Source organism: Myxocyprinus asiaticus, chromosome 18, assembly GCF_019703515.2.
Source record: "Myxocyprinus asiaticus isolate MX2 ecotype Aquarium Trade chromosome 18, UBuf_Myxa_2, whole genome shotgun sequence".
NCBI lineage: Eukaryota > Metazoa > Chordata > Actinopteri > Cypriniformes > Catostomidae > Myxocyprinus > Myxocyprinus asiaticus.
In genome coordinates this window covers 47,998,013-48,005,249 of record NC_059361.1, presented here as the reverse complement: position 1 = coordinate 48,005,249, position 7,237 = coordinate 47,998,013, and positions in this window count along the sequence as shown.

Here is a 7,237-nt window from a genome sequence, read left to right as displayed (position 1 = left end):
TACAACACTACTGAAAAAACAACCAATGAATAAGCTCGGACCATGGTCATACGAATAAATCGTCCGCGCATGCTCAGTTTAAGAGTTTCCTCTTAAGTCCGATCCATTATCAGAATATCAGAATATTTTTCGTCTTATTGTAGTCATCGGTGCACTAGAAAGTATGCTTGTTTCAATCCATTAGTGCCAAAGGTTGTTGCCTGAGATACAAATGTAAATCCTCCCCCGCAATCTCTATTAAAATTATTACACACGACTGTGATTGGTTCATCTTAAGCAGCGCTGAGAAAAGTATCAGTTATCACCTGACAGCGATCTGAGCTGCGTCTCTTTTTAAAGCTTCATTGGTCTGAATAATGACTTAAAACAGATATTTAAATGAAAATAATAAGTTAAAATATATGTTTGTATAATTATCATTTAGACCAATAAGACTAGACCATGTTAATTTGAAATTTTACGTACTAGATTAAAGCTTTTTATTATCATTATTGATGACGTGTTCAGATGCTGTATTTTTTATTTCATGCAGAAGTGTATAAAATGATTAATAAAAATTGTATAACATTCCACAGTCAATATAGCCAATTTATTAAAATAAATAAATATAAATTATTTTACTTTGTCTAATTCTGCTGACTTAATGACTGATCTTTGATATCAATCTTGTCAAATTTCCCTCTTGAAAGAAGAATAACATGAAACTGACATAGGTTTAAAACACCTTTATTTTACTTGATAAGCTTGATAACATTGTGCAAACAGTATATGGTCATTCTACGAATATAAGTCATTTTATGCAAGTTATATTTTATAGTTAAAAATGAGAAATCATTCACGATAGAGCTGATGTTTTATGTGTCGCCAGATGTGGAAGAATGTCGCTAAAGCAGACTACTTTATACTACAACAAGTCGCTAAATTGGGGGGCCTGGGTAGCTCACTGACTACCACCCCTAGAGTCGCAAGTTCGAATCCAGGGCATGCTGAGTGATTCCAGCCAGGTCTCCTAAACAACCAAATTGGCCCGGTTGCTAGGGCGGGTAGAGTCACATGGGGTATCCTCATCATGGTCGCTATAATGTGGTTCGCTCTCGGTGGGGCGCGTGGTGAATTGTGCATGGATGCCGAGGAGAATATCGTGAAGCCTCCACACACGCTATGTCTCCACGATAACGCACTCAACAAGTCACGTGATAAGATGCGCGGATTGACGGTCTCAGATGTGGAGGCAACTGATATTCGTCCTCCACCACCCAGATTGAGGCAAGTCACTACGCCACCACGAGGATTTAGGGAATTGGGCATTCCAAACTGGGGATTAAAATGGAAGAAAATCTAAAAAGTAAATAAATAAATAAAAAGTCGCTAATTGGCAACAGCGACAGCTAGCCAGTGTGCCCTCATCCACTTTCATTCATTTGTAGCTTATTTTATTCAGGTTCTGGGGCTTTTGTAGATCAGATGGTTAGATGGATTGATCAAACATCTGCATTTTTTCACTTTTCTTGGTGCAAAGGGCAAAATGGCATGTTTACCTATTTGAACAGTGGCAATTTCTCAGGGCCAGCAAAGCCTTCTCTGCTGGCGTAACATGCCTAATAAATAAATATTTTTTCATCCTTTCATTCTCATTGACCTTTTTGCCTATGTATTTTAAATCACTTTCCACTCCTAATTCATCTACAAACGAATAGCAAAAAACAAAAAGTTTATCCAATCAGAATTTATTCCATTATGCTTACAAGCAAAGTGTGACGAGTGTTTGACAAATCGTATGCCCGAAGCCGTGCTCCTTAACCAAAGCAGCACGTGAGTCTGAGCTCCACCCTGTCAGGCCTTCACAATTTCCACAGAATCCCTCAACACTGTAGTGAATAGGCATCTAAAGTCAGATTGTCAGATTCATCAGCCAATCAGATTGATTTAGTGTGGATTAGGGTAATGTGGGACACTTTTTGTGATTCTGACTTGTGTACCATATTTCCATATGAAGCCAAAACAATACATCAACACCTTATATCGTTATGAAATCCCCAAGATGTTCCTTTATTAAGTCAGAAGAAAATTCAGATATTGTACTCAAAGGGTAAATGGCACATATATTAGTGTTCCTTGTGCCACATCGTTTAAGAATTTGTGGATTTTCTAATCTGGGACAGCTCGTGCTGAAATCTGGGACGCCATTGTAATCTGTAATACATTGCATTTAGGAATCGATTTATAGATGGATAAGAAAATTAATTTGTTCTAAGCACGGAATAAAAAAAATGTGCCATGTTATATTTTATGTCAGTGTGACTAATAGCTATTTCTTTGACTTGGCTATCTAGGTAGCTAGTTCGCTAAACTGTAAAATAGCTAACTGGCAAATCGTGACAAGGTTTTAAATCCGGATCTTAAAACAAATCATATTGCTGCATTATAAGCCCATATATTTAACAAAAATACATGTAGGGCATTTAACTTTCCTAATGCATATTTTCTCAATTGAATATCATAGTATATATGGCTGTCCCACATTAGTCAAAACATGCTGTCCCACTTTCGAAACAACCTTTTCTAAAGTGGGACGATGAAGAATACTTCAAATAGAAAAATATTTAATACATTTTCTTAATATTATTGCAACAATTGGTGTACAAATACATCACAAAGATAATTTAATAACAGTTAAGAACATTGTTTTATTTATAACAGATTTATATCCTTAACATTAATTTTGTCTAAATCCTATGTCATTGACCTTTGATTGGACTTCACAAGGGGTCCTTCCTGTTTGACGATTTTCCCGCCCACATTTATGACATCACTTCCGCAGTGTCACGTGATTTCAATCACTTGACACCCCTGCTTGGATTCAACACCAATCATGTTCACTTTAATGTTGTAAAAGAAGAGATAAATGCACCGGAGCTTAGGTGTCCCATATTAGTCAGTGTCCCACATTACCCTAATCCACCCTATTTGTTCTTGGTGGGTGTGGTCTTTAGGATATGCCCCAGTCCAGGCCTTCTAGCTGGCCTTGAGTGATGCAACTACGCTTTAAGTGATATAAGTAATTTGAAAGCGAAGAGCGCAGGTTCTTGCTGATGAGATGGCTGTCATCACTGCCTCATCACCATTGAGAAAGAGATCCTTATGGATTTAAAAACCTGAGATGTTCTGCATGATCGTGTGATTGATTAATAAAACAGGAAAGGAGGACTGATTTTCACGTCAAGCAAATTGGTGAGTGCTTTTTGCATTGTTATAGCAACATCAGGAGTTTTCTAAGTGTAAATTAGTCTGCTTGAGCATTCAGTGTCGGATCAAGTTTTGAAAAGTAACCGTGTACCCTGACGAAACAAAATGTATTGCAAGCAAAATTTTAATTGCAAATATTATTAGAGAGCTTTTTCTTGGTATTAGACCTCCTTGGTTCTAGCTTTCGTGCGTGGACGTGTTTTTAAAATGTCAATTGGTATTATTAGTTGACTGCCAAATAATGTATGAATGTATTTATATTAATTGTGAAAATGTGTTTTTTTTTAATGGTATGAATCACAATAAAGGCCTAGACTTAAAATGCACGGGCTGTAGCTGGGGGTGTTATTAATTAACATTTAAAAGCTTTTGGGGGTTATTGTAACGTTGGCGTAGGCTGAAGAGGATGAAGACAAGACGATGAGGATGTGAAGAACCCAAGTGCAGTTTATTTACATAAGTGAAATCCAAAAACCGTAAATCCAAACGTGAACTAAACATAAACATGATCTAGACTTGACGGAACAATAACACGACATACACAATGTTACATTAACAATACTTGACAAGAGACAATGGCAAATATGAGGGCTTAAATACACAGACAGGGGTAACAAGTAAACAAGACAACCAATGAAAACAAGATACATGAACATGAAGGGGAACAGGATATCACATGACCAGGAACACGAGGAAACAGGAAATCACATGACATGAAACCACATGACCTGAGCAGGAACTAAACTTTAAAATAAAAGACATAAACGTGACACATCCCCCCACTAGGGGCGGCTCCCAACGCCCCAAAACATAAACACAAAGTTCACTGTGAGGGAGCTGGGGGAGTAGCAGCCGTGGTGACTTGACGTGGCTACATGGCATGGACGTGGTAACATGGTACGACAGGATCCTGACTTGGCCATGGCAGGTGTGAGCACTGGCTCGTAGAGCAGAGGCGGGCCTGGACCATGGACCAGGCAGATGCGTGGCAGCGACATGGCGTGGACCAGGCCGAGGCGTGGCTGCGGCATGGCGTGGAGCAGACTCTGGATCTGGGGCAGAAGGTGGCACAAGCTCTGCAACCATGACGTGGCACTCTGGCTTGGCAGCCATGACGTGGGATGCTGGCTCGGCAGCCATGAGGTGGGATGAAGCCGTGGAAGGCCCGTGAGAAGCTCGGGGGTCGAAGCCGTGGGAGGCTCGAGGGGTGAAGCCATGGGAGGTGAAGCCATGGGAGGCTCGAGGCTAAGAGTCCTGGATGACTGGGAAACGACCTCTGTGGTCGTGAGCATGGGCAGAGACTTGGGAACGACCTCTGTGGTCCTGAGTACAGGCAGAGACTGGGGAACGACCTCCTTGGTCGTGATTACAGGCAGAGACTGGGGAAAAGGTGTCCATTTCTTTCTCCTCCTTTTCCAGACAGCTGGGAGCATGGTTATGGGGACAGTTGAGGCTACAGGCATTGACTCTGGGACGGTTCGAGGCTACAGGCATGGGCGCTGGCTCGTTAACCGTGGCAGGCATGGGCGCTGGCTCGTTAACCGTGGCAGGCATGGGACCTGGCTCGTGGAACGTGGCAGGCTTTGTGAGAGTGCCTATTCCCTCATCAGCCACTCCCGTAGTGAAAGGTGAACCGCTCAGTACCAGGGTATAGTCCATGAACTGAGCCAGGCTGACAGTAATCCAACCACCAGGCATCATAGAGGAGACCGGCTCACTCAAGCCTGCCCGGAAAATGTCCTTGAGGGCGATTTCATTGAAACCAACCTTGCTGGCCAGAGCACAGATGTCCTCCACATATTCATCCGGGGATCGATTCCCCTGGTAGAGACGCAGGAGCTGAACTGCTGGGTTCATCTTATGAGGTCAAGTATTCTGTAACGTTGGGTTAGGCTGAAGAGGATGAAGACGATGAGGATGTGAAGAACCCAAGTGTAGTTTATTTACATAAGTGAAATCCAAAAAACGTAAATCCAAACATGAATAAACATTAACATGAACTTGACTAAAAAAACATAAACTAGACTAGACTATACTTGACTTGGTGGAACAATAACATGACATACACAAACAATGTTACATTAACAATAACTGACAAGAGACAATGGCAAACATGAGGGCTTAAATACACAGACATGGGTAACAAGTAAACAAGACAACCAATCACAAGACTGAACTAATAATAAGACAATGAACCAATGAAAACAAGACACATGAACATGGAGGGGAACAGGATATCACATGACCAGGAACACATGAGGAAACATGAAACCACATGACCTGAACAGGAACTAAACTTTAAAAGACATGAACTCAAAAACAAAACACATAAACGTGACAGTTATAGTTATGTTTAAAGTTGTTTAATATTATGTTGTTTTATGTTATTGCATGAGTTTATTATTTAGTTTACCCTGGGTAAAGTGTTCCTTTGAGTTAGTTGTGATACTATTATGTTTTTTTTTTTTTTTGGTTTTAGTCAAAGTCTTTCGGTGCTCTGAAGCACTTGAATTATAAAACGAATCACTGTTTCTAAATACTCAACACCATACATTGCTAACACTCACTGGTTAAATCATGTGACTTGGCCAGTCTGACACATTCTTTGTAAATGTTTGGAAGCTATCAGAAGCGTGTTTAATAAACATATCACTTATTTAAGTTAGCTAAAATCTAACCTATTGATTGCTCAAGAGAGACATCAGTTTGATCTAGGTTGTCTATCAAGAACAGCAAAGCAATGACTGAAAGCAGCTAGTAGTCACTTCTTTTCAGTCAATTCCCAAGCTATACTATTAATGTGTGCGCCAGAAGTGCGCATATTTTTATGTCAGCTGAAGCTCAGTCAAGGTGAAGGCTAAAAGTGAGATTTTTGATGATATGGCCAGGGCTGCATTAATGCACAGGAGAAATGTTTAAGCCCCGGGGCCCCATGGACGCGGTATGTTAACGCAAACCTGGGCATAGTGTGCGTATTTTATAATAGTACTTTCTTTAATTTCATTCCACAACAAGAACTAATCAAACCCTAAAAGGAAAATAATTGTATATTTTTTTTGTTCTCACTTTTGCCAATTAACTCTTAAATGCATATAGACCAATCCTATTGTTTACAAAAATGTCAGCGCATGCACTGTACATGGTGGCAGAAAGCCGATAGACTGTTGTGTTAGATTTGACAGACGATTAAATGAAAGTACGACACAAAACCATCATAAATACACAAATATTCTTAGCTACACAATTATAATGATATGAGTTAATAAAATATCTGTAATAATGTTCACTTTATATGTTTGTTGCAAAGTAGTGAGTTGAAATGATCTTCTAAGTCCAGTTAGATCTGTTGATGGCTTGAAGCCAAAGCCATCTAAGAGAAACCTCAAAATAATTTTTTAACAATGGAATCCGATAAAAGTTTACTGTTTGCAGATGATTTTAGGTTTGACGCAACACTGTAACTACGACTGTGACCCAAAACAATGAATCTGTGATATACAGCGATTAGTGAGTCATTAAAATCAATGAGTCAGTGAGTCGTGACGCCATGCGAGGTTCGAACGTGTGAACGACGAGCTCTGTGCACTTTGCTAGTTTTAACACTATTAATGTCATAAACTGGTGAGATTCGATACACCCTGCTACATATCTGTTCTTTGAAGTCAACATGGCAAAGAATTCAAAATCCTCGGGCTCTGGAGATATTAAAAGACACTTACATGCTCAAGCTGATACCTTAGATAGGCCCGCAGACCAGGGAAGGCAACTGGCAAGCATGTCTGTGATGCTGACAAAAGTTGTTGTTGACTTAGAGGATCTTGCTGTAATACGTTGATCGATTACAGTGAAAGAAAGTAAATTCTCTGAGTTGGTTACAAGAATCGGGGACGTCGAGAGACGGATCGATTATCTGGAGTCATCGGAGAGGGAATTAGCTGCTAATTTGCTAGTGACCAAAGTCAATTTGGAACGCATTTTGGAAAAACTGGAG